Source organism: Girardinichthys multiradiatus, chromosome 14, assembly GCF_021462225.1.
Source record: "Girardinichthys multiradiatus isolate DD_20200921_A chromosome 14, DD_fGirMul_XY1, whole genome shotgun sequence".
NCBI classification, from domain to species: domain Eukaryota; kingdom Metazoa; phylum Chordata; class Actinopteri; order Cyprinodontiformes; family Goodeidae; genus Girardinichthys; species Girardinichthys multiradiatus.
In genome coordinates, this window is record NC_061807.1 from 30,714,751 (window position 1) to 30,731,154 (window position 16,404).

The 16,404-nt window shown below is 40.6% G+C and overlaps 2 long non-coding RNA genes across 2 annotated transcripts; both read right to left on the reverse strand.

Annotated features, from left to right (window-relative positions):
* Window positions 1–173: 173 nt before the first annotated feature.
* LOC124881221 lies at window positions 174–3,847 on the reverse strand. Its single transcript, XR_007041573.1, has 4 exons — window positions 3,598–3,847; window positions 3,356–3,456; window positions 1,448–1,603; window positions 174–1,320 (listed from the first exon to the last, which is right to left on the reverse strand). It is a non-coding gene; the product is annotated as an uncharacterized LOC124881221 (long non-coding RNA).
* Window positions 3,848–4,695: 848 nt separating this feature from the next.
* LOC124881368 lies at window positions 4,696–5,532 on the reverse strand. The gene is made up of 2 exons (XR_007041635.1): window positions 5,342–5,532; window positions 4,696–4,957 (listed from the first exon to the last, which is right to left on the reverse strand). It is a non-coding gene; the product is annotated as an uncharacterized LOC124881368 (long non-coding RNA).
* Between the last annotated feature and the right edge of the window lie 10,872 nt (window positions 5,533–16,404).

Below are 16,404 nucleotides of genomic sequence, written 5' to 3' on the forward strand. Positions count from 1 at the left end.
GGTTTGTGTGGAGCTTTGGTTTTGTCAATTCCAATTGATGAAGACCAAGGGAGATCTGTCCTACTTGAATTGAAATGTCCTATTTTGAAAACTGACTAAGAGAAATAGACCTCTGGATGACTTATTCTGTTAAGTTCAATTCAGTTTATTTATATTGTAAAAATTCACAACAAATATATCAAGGTACTTTACAATACAATCAGGCCCAATTGCCACACATTAACAACATCACATGATTAAAAAGTTAACTTCAACCAAGCAGCTTGGATTAGGAAGCAAGATCTTTATGGGACTAGTTTTTTGTTGGAAAGCTTGTCTACCCCTCCTTATAAAAGATCCACTGAAAGCAGCATTTATTTAAAAAATATACTTTCCCACCAATCAGTGCAAAGATCTTATAGAATATATTTTTACTGCATTTGTTTACATTAAAATAACACAAATTATTAAAATTGAATGCTAATCTTTAAAATACCTGTAAGGCTAAAGAATAAGGACTAAACACACTTGTGTAACAAGTTACTGGAATTACAGGACTGAAGTATTTACAATTTTAAAACCATCTTATAACACAGAGACAGTGCGTGTACTATAATAGTGAGGAAATGCAAATACATACACTACATGTTACACGTCAAACTGTAGGTCATATTATCATGAAATTATCATCTGAGATTTATTTCAAAGTAACTTTCTAACAGAAAAGCACAACAGATTCTATGTTTTTATAAAAAATTTGTTTCAGAATGTTTTAGATAAGTCTGATAAGTAACGTTAGGAAAGCATTTAACTGAAGAAAATATATTTCAATAAACAAAATCATATCACCGGATACATTTCACTGGAATTCCACCTGCCACACAGGTATAGAGGTCTGTCTTGGGGCAATACCAATGGAGCATGGTCCATAATAATCATAATTAGGTGATTTCTTACAATCAGCGGTGATCTTTAGGCACACAAAGCAGAACTCCACCTTACATCTGTAACACGTGACATTTTTACATTGTATTCCAGTGTGCTCCACCAGTACCCCACAAGTAGGGCAGGCCCGGATGGCGGGACACCAAATAACTTTCACATACTCAAAGCTTACATTTGGGCCTTTTCTAAGTGTATTCAGTGAGTTGTTATTGCAGTCCTCATTTCCACAGTGGTCGGAGCGTGGCTGTGGGCCCCTCCACTCTCTCAAACACTGCCAGCAGAATTCATAGACGTAACCTTTCTTTGCTGTGCAAATCCGGCAGTGGACACTCAGATTGGATGAATCCTTCCTAGTCACGGAGTATTTGCATCCAGGACACTGTTATGTGGTAAATCCTGAAAAAGAAAAACAAACAGATATGTCATTATCTTATTTTAGCATTCAGTCATTTTTTTAACCGATGAAGTTAAAAAGGTGTATCGGTACGTTAACTAATCGTTCTATTTTCAGTGAAATACTTACTGGTTTGGTGAAAAAGTAGTTCCTGGCAGCATTGAGAGCCAAGTTTTTTTCAAAGTACTTCTTTTCTTTAGCAGTTAGAAGAGCCATTTCACGGACCTCCGTATATGACCATACAGCATCACAGTCACTCTGGCCACAAAAAAATCTGCTTTGACCCTTTATTGAAATATTGACAAACAGAAAAAGTCAGAAATATATACAAACATATTCAAAAGGTAAAGAGCAACAAAGTGGAGACTGCATAAAAGTAGTTGTTTGTTTATACAGAGCTGTGAAAAAGTATTTGCCCCATTTTGTTTTTTTCTTTTTAGATCATTAAACAGATTTTAAAGTCAGAAAGATAACCTATATACAAAGAGCGGTTTTAAATTGATGATTTTTTTCTATTGACGGAAAAAGGCTTTCCACACCAACCTGGCCTTTTCTGAGAAAGTAAACCAGGTATCAGACCAGTTATTGTGTTCTTCCTGCACTTTTGACCTCACAACTCTTTCATGGACGCCATATTTTTCATATTGTTAAATCACTAACACTGACATTAAATGAAACAAGTGAGGCCTGCAGTGTTCTAGATGTTGTTCTAGGTTCTTTTGTGACCTCTTGCCTCAGTCGTTTTGAAGGTGCTGTTGGAGTAATTTCAGTAAGCCAGCCGCTCCTGGGAAAGATCATTACGGTTCTGTGTTTTGTCTATTTGTGGACAATGATTCGCACTGTTACTCACTGGAGGCCCAAAGCCTTAGAAATGACTTTGGAACACGTTCCACATTTAACAAGGAGGCAGTTATTTTTCAAATTGGATTGTTGCGTCTTAGTATGTGTGAGTGAGACAAAAAAAGCAAAAACAGAAGAAATCAGGGGAGGTTATGTTTTACAGCAATGCAACACTTTTGTTTTTTTTATATTAAACAAAGAAATAAGTAAAACAATGTATTGTAAAAAAAAAAAAAAAAAGACAATAAAATAGAATAAACATAAAATAACAAGAGAATTTCCAGCTATGATTAATTGTACTCACCTACTTGCAGGTTTAAGGAATCCTAAAATAATGTCGGCTTTATGTGGATTTAATATTTGTACAGATATTCACTTCACAACCTTATTATAAGTTTTAATTTCATCATTGTAATTCCTTGATTGACAGTTTCAGAAAATGACAAATATTTGTATTTTGGGATATATTTTTATGTCTATATCTCATTAAATTGTTTGCTTGTGATTTATTTAACACTATATCTCAATTTAGGTCGTTACTTATTTTCATCTGTCTTTGCTATAACTGCACACTTGTCTCACACTACATTATTAATAGACCACTAAAGGAACACCTTGTCATTCTAACCGGTGCCCCTGCTTGTCATAATCCTATAGTGTCTCAGAGTTATCCAGTCACGAGCTTACAGAGTATAAGTGCTTAAATAACCAGTCTCCATAATTCATAAAGAAGTACTGAAGAGAATTTACAAAAGTTAAAGCAATTACATAAAGCTGAAAAATAAGCAAGAAAGCGACCATTGTTTCAGCCTTATGTCATGGTTGTCATGCTAGATTGATCTAACCTCTGGGAAAATGACTGAAAAAGCGTTTTCAATGTCTCCCCATCTTCGTGATTAATTTGTAAACTTTTTTTTTTTTTCTTGTTTTTTTTTTTCATTTAAAGCATCAATTTCAGGAATCATGCCAAAGGAAAATTTTAGGGGTTAAACTGCTTACAAAGTATAGAATTCTGGATTAAGGAAGCAGTATTTCTTTTAACTTTTGTTGCTTAGTGTAATAGAAAATATCAAAAGTAAAATTTCGAATGTTCAACTAAATACTTTGCTGTATATATATATATATATATATATATATATATATATATATATATATATATATATATCTAAGGGGGGAAAAGGATAATTAAACACCTACCTCTTCCAACAAATGTTTGCACCATTTAGTGAGAGACGTCGGGGTCACAACATGACCGCAGGACATCTGAGCCCTTGGAGACTTAAAACCTTCACACAGAACTGTGGAAAACCAACAAGATTAATAAAGACACATTCTAAGCTTTATCAATATATGCTGCTATACTTGTTTTATTCATTGCCTGCCCGAAAGTATCAAAGTGATTTATAATAGCTTTTAAAAATAATTACCAAGCTACTTACAGTCAAATTCATCTTCTGCATCCACTATATTAATGTTTGGATCGCGGGGATCATAATGCTTTTCCTTTTTTAATTTAAAAAGTTTTGAGTTCCTTGTTTTTGTCGTCCTAAACGAAACCACGAAACACTCGGACCTAGAAGTCTAAATGTGACTACTCTTTCGATCTCTCCAGATAATTCTCACATCATGTGACATATTCTTCCGATCCTTAAAATGGACCGGTGCCAACTGTGGGCCAGAAACCACGCCCCAACCAGGTGTTCTGTAGTTTAAAGGTTGCATAACCAATGTTATGCAATATTAAAACATTGTTTATACCTGTTTGCCTCAGCAACTTTCACGGCGAGACCCAAAGTAAATGCGCTAAAATAAATGAAAATGACTTGACATGGAGAGCACACTTCACAGATATACGTCGATTAACAACAAACGTGATCTCAGGGCAATGTTAACAGCTCAAAATTATAACTACCCAGTAAAATACAATCAGAGGCTGCATTCATTTTGTCAATTTGGGAAATTTTTTTATTTTTTAAGCACGCATTGTAGTTTCACACTTTAAAAGACATAATTGCGAAATGTGTTCAATGAAAGCAATCTTTTCACGGCCTCGGTGTATTTCTACCTCTGTTAAACAGGACTGAAATGCTTGTATTTCTCATATTGTCTCTTACATGTAATATTGTCTGTTGTGAGCAACGTAAGCCACCTGTCATCCGCATATTTTCAGCATTAATTAGTTTTTCTACTGTCAAAAACACAGTAGCTACTGTATACCTGTCCAATACTTAAAGCTTAAATTTTCTGGTACACAGAGGCCGGGACCTTTCACTCACTGCACATTGTTTTCTTTATCTTTTAATCATATTAACCAGGTGGCTTTCATATAATTCTGGTCTTTAGAGGCTTAAAGAATATTGTAGGCCTTTTCTGTTGCCATTTCTTGAATATACAATGTTATGCTGTGTGTTCTTACTTGTTATAACGCCCATTGGCTCACCCACAGCAGCCTGCATTTTAGCTTTTGGAGACGGTTACCTTTTGCAACACTTTGCCATTGGTTTAATAATAAGAATAAATAAATAAAAAAGCTTTTATAGAATATATAGTTTTATTTAAAATATTTGACGCAACATTTGACATTAATCAAGCATTAGCGCACACTGGCGCTGGAGAATTAGGACGAGCTGGTGATGGTGGAGATGTTTTAGGTGCGGAGTGGGGTCATTCCTCCTCCATCTAGAAAGATCACCATATGGATGACAGACTGGTCCATGACTCCGTATGCAGACAGCGGATTATGGTCCTTATCCAGTCTTTTGTCTGCGAAGATCAACTGCATATGCCCAAGCATCTCCTCTGCATACACAAACACACACACACACACACACACACATATATATATAAAAGGAGAGAACAGAAATCGAAAAGACTGCGCAAACGCAAACTAAAATACATAATCCTGTACTACAATGAGTATGTTTAGCCCCCTTCCTAAATGTTTTGTGTCCAATGAGGACAGGATATTATCAAATCAGGCAACAGAGAAGCAGACTTTCACTTCTAAATCAAGGTCTAGCTCCATGTAGGCTAAATAATATAAGCTGGTCAATTATTTTGTTTCTAACTGACAATTTAGAAGAAAGTTGATGGTTACTTTTATCAATTAGTTATTATTTCTTTCTTCACACAGGTCCTGTTTATTGTTCGAATACCCAATAAGAAAAAGTACGGTCCTGTTACCTTGGTCACCTGGAAGCTTCACAGATATTTTCTTTTTCAGCTTCAGGACTGTAATCTTCTTCATTTCCTTCTTACTGCTGCACAAGTCGATCATCATCTTTTTCCTATTTTCGGTAAAAACAATAACTTGTATCATTATTTTTTTCGCATGCAATGTAAAGCACTCCTCTTGAAAACAAACAGTTGCTTGAAATGAAAGTATGGACTGATGGGTATTGACTATAAACACGTCACAGAGGGGAAGTTCGTTTCGTATTTAATGATGCAAGGTAAATACAACAGGTCACATGAGCAAAGCTGCAGATATAACTCAACAAATAATTGTTTATAATAATAAACAGCAACAACTCAATTTAAATTCCATTTATTGTTATCTATTTTTTTAGTTTGTCAGAGTCATGGAGCGATCCGATTTCATTTGGTCAAGTAGGGGGGGCAGCAACATGAGTTTGTTCTTCTACTTTAATAAATGAGAGAGCAATTGCTTCATTTGCTCCACTGTGCAGTTGCCCATAGGTCTAGCTGAACAGACCAAGAGGTTGCTGTAGTTAAAAATGAATAGATCTCCAAAAATAATTTAGCATTTTCTAAACACTCCTTAAACAAAACAAATTTAAAACAATAAAAAATCCCACTTATTAAACCTGACAGGGCACACCTGTGAAGTGAAAACAATTTCAGGTGACTACCTCTTGAAGCTCATTGTTAGGTTGAATGTATATACATTAAATGTTTATTATTATCACTCACATATATTTCTTGTCTATTCTAAAAGGTCAGATGCAGATGTGACCCAGCATTCTGAAACATTCTGCACTCACTTGTTATTTTGGTCTATGTGTAGCTGGTTTCACAACACCCGAAAGCAGAACCAGCTGTTCCTCTTTCCACTCTCTAACTCTGCCTGACCTGTCTCGCACCCCTATTTTGTAACCTGATATGTCTGTTTACTTTACTGTATAAAATAAACTCCGTTGGTGATCACACTTCTGTAGTCCACTGCAGATCAGTGTGATTACCCCCGCTGCGAGTAGAAAGAGTCTCTGTGTCGTTCCTCTGAGTCTGACTGTTGGTTTGAGCTGATCACTCATTCCACACCCTAACACTCATCAACAGAATGCCAAGAGTGTGTGGAGCAGTATTCAAAGCAAAAGGTGGCTACTTTGAAGAACCTAGAATATAAGACATATTTTCAGTTTTGTGTTAGTAGTGCCAGGCCAAAGGGACGATTTAATCATTGGCACAAATGTCATAAGATTTCTCATGTATCAGCTGAAAATAACCAATGATTATTGGCGTCCAGTGTCCAGTCCCAGTCTTCTCCCAGAATGTGAGCAGTTTCTCAACATGATGGCAAGCACTTCTCGGTGGAGAGGTGAAGAACTCCCAGAAAAGATTGGCACAGTCAAATTACAACAGTCTGTTACCCTACTGGCAAGGACTGAACATCTGGTGTGGGGTAAGCTGCCACATAACATTCCCATGTTTCCAGGGAGTACTGTAATCACTGAACCAACCTCATCAAAGTCGATGCCACGCAACATCATGATTGCTCGCATTATCACTCCTTTATGGGGAGATAGGTGGGTCCCTTTAAAAGTCAGACAAGCCCATCACGCTGAGAAGAAACAGCAAGTTGGCAGATGTGTCCCCTTGCCTGGCGGTTGAAGATTTTGAGATTTTTCAAGGCATCAGCCAGGTTGAAACTACTGCTCCAGAGAAGGGACATGTCAAAGAAGGGCCCGCAGATCTGAAACTGCGATTGCAACAGCTTGGGCTCGGTGACCTTAATATTGACTTATGCCACACTGATGATGCAGGGAAAACAAAGTTGGTCGAGCTGCTTGAGAAATATAATATAATATGTTTTTTCTAAGCACGCTCTATATTGTGACAAGGCAGAAGGCTTTGTACATCGTATCCGGCTTGTTGATGATAGACCATTTTGTCTCCCATACCGCCAAATCCCGCCAGCTCATTATCACAAGCTGCGCCAGGTTTTATCTGACATGGAGGAACAGGAGATAATAAAGAAATCTGTGAGTGAATACGCCTCTCCTCTTGTGCTAGTCTGGAAGAAGGATGGCAGTCTGAGGATATGCACAGGTGGTTAAATGCAAGGACATTGAAAGATGCACACCCACTTCCACACCAGTCCGACTGCTTAGCCGCTCTTGGAGGCAACACTTACTTCAGCACTATGGATTTGACGTCAGGATTTTACAACATTCCTATGGCGGAGGAGGACAAGAAATACACAGCATTCACAACTCCAATGGGGTTGTACGAATATTATACAATGCCCCAAGGCCTGTGTAACAGCCCCGCCTCTTTCGTGAGGATGATGCTCAGCATATTTGGAGATCTGAACTTTAACAGTTTGTTGTGCTACCTGGACAATCTCCTTGTTTTTGCTTCGAGTGAAAAAGAGTCTCTGGAGAGGTTAGAGGTTGTGTTCCTACGCCTTCGCCTGCACAATCTCAAGTTGAGCCCCAAGAAATGTCACTTCATGAGATCATCAGCGAAATTTCTGGGGCACATCATAGATGCCCATGGAGTGTCTGTCGACCCTGGAAAGGTTGAAATCATTACAAAGATGACAAAGGCTGACCTGATGGAGGGTGATGGATGCACGCCTTCAGTCAAGAGGATAAAGTCCTTCCTTGGTATGGTATTTTATTACCAACATTTCATTCCGAGCTGTTCATCTGTGGCCAAGCCACTGTTTGCTCTAACTGCTGGACAGAAGAGGAAGGGCAAAACCAAACTAACAATAAATGCGGGTTCTTGCAGAAAACTAAGACCATCTGACTGGACAGAGGAATGTGAAACAGCCTTTTTGAGTCTTAAAGAAAAGCTGTTGAATTGTGTTGTTCTTGCACACCCAGATTTCTCACAGCCTCTGATTTTGTCTATTGATGCTTCACTGGATGGACTTGGAGCTGTCTTGTCTCAAGTACCAGTTGGAGAAGAGAAGGGTCGCCCCATCGCATTTGCCAGCAAGACGCTGAGTAACTCAAAAGAAATACCCGGCTCACAGGCTTGAATATTTGGCTTTGAAATGGAGTATATGTGAGAAGTTCAGTCATTGGTTAAGAAGTCAAACATTCACGGTGTGGACTGATAACAATCCACTCTCCTACATCATGACAAAGCCGAGACTTGATGCTTGTGAGCAGCATTGGGTGGCGAAGCTGGCACCCTTCTCTTTTGATCTCAAACACATACCTGGGTCCAAGAACACAGTGGCTGACGCGCTCAGCATGGATCCATTTGCAACAACTGTCAATCATAGGATCATCACTGAGGGCTATTCTCATCTCCTTATTGAAGCTGATAGTATTAGCCAAGATGGGGTCCAAGATGCTTTTCACCTAAAGGTCCAGAGCCAAAAAGTGAAGAAACCATCTTGTGTCGGTCTAGAACCCCATGGGAGTTCGCAACCTTACCAGTGTGATGCAGTCAAGGTTCTTCTGGAGATGCATGACCAGTGGGATTTGGTTACTGAGACTTGTGCAGTAGCACTGATCCAGTCTGTCCAAGATTTGGGCATACCAGGGAAAGATTCGCTCCTGTGTTCACTTTGGATAAATTGCAACATGCCGAAAAGCTTGACCCAGATGTTTCCAAAATCTTACCATTCATTATCCGAGAGAGGTGTCCATCCAGACGTAAAAGAGCAGGACTCGGCATAGGAGCTACGGTGATCATTAAACAGTGGGAGAGGCTCAAGATTAAAAATGGGATCCTCTATAGAGTCCCTCGAGATCCTCTCAGCGAACAGAAAAGACATCAGTTTGTTCTTCCTGTTAGCCTCAAGGACAGAGCCTTGCAAGGCATTCATGACATGGCTGGACATCTGGGCTAGGCACGGCACTTCACCTGGCAAGACAGATTTTTTTGGCCGAAGATGGATACTGATGTGAAGGAGTATATCAAGTGTTGCCAGAGGTGCATTCTTGCCAAAACGTCAGAAACTTGTGCTCGAACCCCTCTTAAAAGCATAAGAACCTTTGCCCCAATGGAGTTGGTGTGTTTAGACTTCTGGAACGCGGAAGATTAATAGCAAAACTCAGTGGATGTGGTTGTCCTAACTGACCATTTCACAAAGCTAGCCCATGCATTTCCATGCACCAATCAAACATCAAAGCAGGTTGCTAAAAAGTTGTGCGACCGCGTATTTTATGGAGGACCGATCCTGACAAAATTAAATATAAAAGCAGAAATATATTTATTTTGTTTTTCCTTAGACATGCATTTTCATCAAGAAATGTAGATATTTCGTTTTTGTTGCTGAAGGATGTTGCAGGCAGCAGATCGCTCTCCACAGTGTCTCCAGACTCTGTCACGTCTGTCACATGTGCTCAGTGTGAACCTGCTTTCATCTGTGCAGAGCACAGGGTGCCAGTGGCGAATTTACCAATCCTGGTGTTCTCTGGCAAATGCCAAGCGTCCTGCACGTTGTTGGGCTGTGAGCACAACCCCCATTTGTGGACGTCGGGCCCTCATACTATCCTCATGGAGTCGGTTTCTAACCGTTTGTGCAGACACATGCACATTTGTGGCCTGCTGGAGGTCATCTTGCAGGGCTCTGGCAGTGCTCCTCCTGTTCCTCCTTGCACAAAGGCGGAGGTAGCGGTCCTGCTGCTGGGTTGTTGCCCTCCTATGGCCTCCTCCACGTCTCCTGGTGTACTGGCCTGTCTCCTGGTAGCGCCTCCAGGCTCTGGACACTACGCTGATAGACACAGCAAACCTTCTTGCCACAGCTCGCATTGATGTGCCATCCTGAATGAGCTTCACTACCTGAGCCACTTGTGTGGGTTGTAGAGTCCGTCTCATGCTACCACGAGTATGAAAGCACCACCAACATTCAAAAGTGACCAAAACATCAGCCAGAAAGCATCGGTACTGATAAGTGGTTTGTGGTCCCCACCTGCAGAACCACTCCTTTATTGAGTGTCTTGCTAATCGCCAAAGATTTCCCCCTGTTGTCTATTCCATTTGCACAACAGCTGTGAAATTAATTGTCATTCAATGTTGCTTCCTAAGTGGACAGTTTGATTTCACAGAAGTTTGATCTACTTGGAGTTATATTGTGTTGTTTAAGTGTTCCCTTTATTTTTTTCAGCAGTGTATATATGTAAATGCCCATTCTATGTTTATAAGCTGATTCTATGTTGTTACCAGTAATGTCCAGCAGGGGATGCTGTAGCCTAGTTCGTAACGAGCTGTGACTTTAAAAAACCGGAAAGGAAGAAGGTAAAAAAGTTTTGCTAGTCTCCTGTCAGTCAGTACTTGAGGCTGAATTATCCTGCAGACTAGAGGAAGAGGAGGATGTGCTTCATCTTTGTGACTCTGAACTAGTAGGGCACGTTCGTCAGAAAACAGCTCAAGGCTTCATAGCGGCACAACACGGACTTTACCAGCATAAACATTTTGCATCCCTTGGACAGCAGAGCGAGGTACATGTTTAAAGTTGTATTACTTTGTGAAGTCTGCACTTATGTAATGTATCTATGTTTTGTGTCAAACAAAAGCACCTAAGCAGATGTATTTTAGTTTTCTTTTTAGTTTTCACGGTGTATTTTGGTACATTCCAACTTGGTTTCGGATGAAGTAAATGTGAGGGATTGCTACTATATATATATATACACATACAGGGGTTGGACAATGAAACTGAAACACCTGGTTTTAGACCACAATAATTTATTAGTATGGTGTAGGGCCTCCATTTGCGGCCAATACAGCATCAATTTGTCTTGGGAATGACATATACAAGTCCTGCACAGTGGTCAGAGGGATTTTAAGCCATTCTTCTTGCAGGATAGTGACCAGGTCACTACGTGATACTGATGGAGGAAAACGTTTCCTGACTCGCTCCTCCAAAACACCCCAAAGTGGCTCAATAATATTTAGATCTAGTGACTGTGCAGGCCATGGGAGATGTTCAACTTCACTTTCATGTTCATCAAACCAATCTTTCACCAGTCTTGCTGTGTGTATTGGTGCATTGTCATCCTGATACACGGCACCGCCTTCAGGTTACAATGTTTGAACCATTGGATGCACATGGTCCTCAAGAATGGTTCGGTAGTCCTTGGCAGTGACGCACCCATCTAGCACAAGTATTGGGCCAAGAGAATGCCATGATATGGCAGCCCAAACCATCACTGATCCAACCCCATGCTTCACTCTGGGCATGCAACAGTCTGGGTGGTACGCTTCTTTGGGGCTTCTCCACACCGTAACTCTCCCGGATGTGGGGAAAACGGTAAAGGTGGACTCATCAGAGAACAATACATGTTTCACATTATCCACAGCCCAAGATTTGCACTCTTTGCACCATTGAAACCGACGTTTGGCATTGGCATGAGTGACCAAAGGTTTGGCTATAGCAGCCCGGCCGTGTATATTGACCCTGTGGAGCTCCCGATGGACAGTTCTGGTGGAAACAGGAAAGTTGAGGTGCACATTTAATTCTGCCATGATTTGGGCAGCCGTGGTTTTATGTTTTTTGGATACAATCCGGGTTAGCACCCAAACATCCCTTTCAGACAGCTTCCTCTTGCGTCCACAGTTAATCCTGTTGGATGTGGTTCATCCTTCTTGGTGGTATGCTGACATTACCCTGGATACCGTGGGTCTTGATACATCACAAAGACTTGCTGTCTTGGTCACAGATGCGCCAGCAAGACGTGCACCAACAATTTGTCCTCTTTTGAACTCTGGTATGTCGTGTGCATTTCAATATTTTGAGCAAAACTGTGCTCTTACCCTGCTAATTGAACCTTCACACTCTGCTCTTACTGGTGCAATGAAGACTGGCTACCAGGCTGGTCCAATTTAGCCATGAAACCTCCCACACTAAAATGATTGGTGTTTCAGTTTCATTGTCCAACCCCTGTATATATATATACACACCACCAGAACATGACTACTCTATGCAGGCTAGTATAATATCATAGATGTGATTAATGTTTGAGGGGTATAACTAATTGTCATATTTTTTTAGCACCATCTACTTCTGCATATTTCTGATTACATCTTAGTGATGTGTTCCAGCCAGCCCTTTAAACTTGATGACGTGGACAGTGGAGAGAGGCATCACAAACATCTGTAGGCCACCTGTGTGATGCTTCGCTCACCATCCAGAAAGACAAACCACAGGTCTCCGTTGCAGCGTCCTATCCAAGTCTCTGACCTTGTGAGAGATTTAGCCACACCGCCAGAGACCTTCTGTTAAGAAAGACATCTGCCTCTTTGTTCTGTTGAAGAGGTTTTTCCAGGAACCGGTCACTCAGGTTGATCCTGCTGTCGCCATTGTAAATATTTGTAAATTGTTTTATTTTATGCCTTTTGTCTTGTAATCTTGATCTGTTTGAATGTTGTTTTATTCCACATTCTGTTTAAAATGCTATTTGTAATTTTCAAAATAAACTTTGTGTTTGAAATTTAAATGAAGTTGATGTATTGTTAGGTCAAATGGAAATAAAATACATTGGTGACAAAAACAATTTTGAAATTTATTAGAACAGCTTAAAACTTTAAGAAACTATCTGCACAAAACATATTTATTTATTTCTTATATAGCACCTTATTTCGGTACCATTCTTTCTAAGATGGAAAACAGTCGGTCCATTCTCTGTACCCTCATGTCCTCCTTGATCAACCCCATCATCTCTGTCCCTCTTTCTTTCTGACCCCTTCCTGCTGGCTCTCTGTCTTCCTTCTCCTCTGGTTGACCACCGCTCCGCTTGGCCCTGGAGTGGTCCCAGGGATGGAGGCAATCAGGACAGGAGGTGTTGTGGAAGACCTCTGTCCCAACACCTCATCCATAAGGACAAACCAGGGCCAAGTAGCAGCAGTGGGCTTTTCACTGACTCCCTCTCCTGACCCTGGATACTTACAATCCTAAAGTTAGATGGAAGAAAAAAAGAGTTGACTAAACAGAGAAACCAATAAGACTTTGAGAAATATATTTTATTTGTGTGTGACATGAGAACTTATGAACAAACTTTATATTTCTTTTTCAAATTGTCCCACTTTGTTTCTGGCCTGCAAGGGGCTGAACTTCCCCTGTTGGACCGTCTTTTCCAGAACTGTCCTAAACAAACAAAAGGAAAGAGGGAAAACCAAAAGAAGTATGTTAATCACTGGATGGATATTTATGAAAGTTAGAAAGATAGGAGTTTTTGAAACTGGACAGAAACTGACTGCAAAGAATGTTGTTATTGTACCTCCAAGCCACGGTGGCTGAGTTTTTAGCTCCAGTAAAAAGGTGGTGGTTCTCATCCCTGAGCTTAATAAACTGGCCCGTCTGCTCCTTTGTTCCTAAACAACAAAAACAAACACAAAAAAAAAAACATCTTGCTTAATATCAGTGTAAAAAAAGTCTTTTTTAATTGTACATTTGTCTTAATTTGCAGAACATATTAAAATATTTCTATGCAAATGCCTAAAACAAGCTCTTTCAAACTTTTCACTTCTTTACTGAGATTTGCTTGCATTTGAAAGTGTAATTTTCTTCAGCTGTACCTGGAATCACGAATTATAATGCTAGCTGAATTATAAATATACTTTTAAAAACACATAGCATACATATTTCTTCATCAAAAATGAATATTTGTAAAGCTTATTATCTCAAGCACACTCTCCAGCAATACGGTAGGATTACATAAAATTGTCCATTTATTCAGGTTAACTTTAATAGCACCTGTAATGTTAAATCGACTTACATGAACAAATGACACAATACATTAAATATACGAACATAAACGGTTAGAAATCACTTGTGTTTAAACGTTCACTGTGATGACTGGCAGCAGGAGCTCAGTGCCGATAGTCTGGTCAGATCTCTACCGGTCTAGCTCGCCCCACCGCCGTAGGGCTGGCGAGGCAAGCCGGCAGTTACTAAGGTGGAGCGGAAAACTCCGAACACGTCAGAGCACGGTTTGAAATTAAGCGATGTCTTGATAAATCAAGCAGATTTTTCACGTCTACCCAGTTAGAGTATCGCACTAAAAACATGGGTAAAAGTTCATTGTGTCAAAGAAAGTGTCATTTTTCACAGTTACTCACAGCTTTTTCCACTGTGGTCGCCCCTGTCTGACCAAACCGCTTCGCACCCGCAATGATCAGGGAAAAGCGGGACACGCAAGGAGACTCACAAACTCATCCTTCAATCGGGCAAAAGAAGGACACATTGTTCGCCCGCATTTCAGAGACCTTTCCGCGCCGCACTGTGACGTAATCAGCCCACAAGTACGGACGTGGAAGGAATCCAGCCCCCTGATTGGGAAGAGCACCCTCGGCCTGCACATGGATCCTCCTCCTTCCTATTTAGTGACCAATAGGAGAGGAGCTGGAGGAGAAGAAGGGCAGCCCTTTGCTCATGTTGCATAATGAAGCAGAAATACATACGGTAAAGGAAAAAGAGAGACGAGGAAATGTAAAAAGAACAAAGGCATGTGTAAGGAAAGGAAAAACAAAATATATATATTTCTGCTTTTATTTTTAATTTTGTCAGGATCGGTCCTCCATACATATGTGCGGCCCTCCAAAGAAATGCCACCCCACACCATTACTGACCCACTGCCAAACCGGTCATGCTGAAGGATGTTGCAGGCAGCAGATCGCTCTCCACGATGTCTCCAGACTCTGTCACGTCTGTCACATGTGCTCAGTATGAACCTGCTTTCATCTGTGAAGAGCACAGGGTGTCAGTGGCGTATTTGCCAATCCTGATGTTCTCTGGCAAATTCCAAGCGTCCTGCACAGTGTTGGGCTGTGAACACAACCCCCATTTGTGGACGTCGGGTCCTCATACCATCCTCATGGAGTCGGTTTCTAACCATTTATGCAGACACATGCACATTTGTGGCCTGCTTGAGGTCATTTTGCAGGGCTCTGGAAGTGCTCCTCCTGTTCCTCCTTGCACAAAGGTGGAGGTAGCGGTCCTGCTGCTGGGTTGTTGCCCTCCTACGGCCTCCTCCACGTCTCCTCGTATACTGGCCTGTCTCCTGGTAGCGCCTCCAGGCTCTGGACACTCACATTGATGTGCCATCCTGGATGAGCTGCACTACCTGAGCCACTTGTGTGGGTTGTAGAGTCCATCTCATGCTACCACGAGTGTGAAAGCACCACCAACATTCAAAAGTGACCAAAACATCAGCCAGAAAGCATCGGTACTGATAAGTGGTTTGTGGTCCCCACCTGCAGAACCACTCCTTTATTGAGAGTGTCTTGCTAATCGCCAAAGATTTTCCCCTGTTGTCTATTCCATTTGCACAACATCATGTGAAATTGATGTCATTCAGTGTTGCTTCCTAAGTGGACAGTTTGATTTCACAGAAGTTTGATTTACTTGGAGTTATATTGTGTTGTTTAAGTGCTGCCTTTATTTTTTTGAGCAGTGTAATAATATATAAAAACACATCATGAAATAAATTATTATGATATCCATCATCCTTTTTTAGTTCATCCACTCATCTTCTGTACTGCTTCTTCCATAGTGGGTCACGGGGAAGCTGGTGCCTATCTCCAGCAATCTACGGGCGAGAGGCGGTGTACACCCTGGACAGGTCACCAGGCCAACACACAAACAACCATGCACACACGCATTCATACACCTATGGGCAATTTAGAGAGACCAATTAACCTAACAGTCATGTTTTTGGGCTGTGGGAGGAAGCCAAAGTACCCAGAGAACATCTTTTTAACCTTTTCAAATAATGCCAGATATTCCAGTAGGAACTTCAATAAATAAACATTTAGATACTTAAAGCTTGCAGACATTTTCGCTTTGAAACCAAACAGAAGCCAAAATAAAGTATTTTATGAACACTTAAATGTGCCATCTGGCCACTAAAATGAAGGGTCATGGTTTTTATGGGCAGAGGACATTTACCTATGTCCTGACATTTTTCAGTATTGTATTTCTACAACCTTCACTGCAGATCAATATGGAATGTAATTATACAGTCTATGCTTTTCACCACGACTACCAAGTCCGAGGCCATGGTTCTCGACCGGAAAAGGGTGGTTTGTCCTCTTCAGGTTGGAGG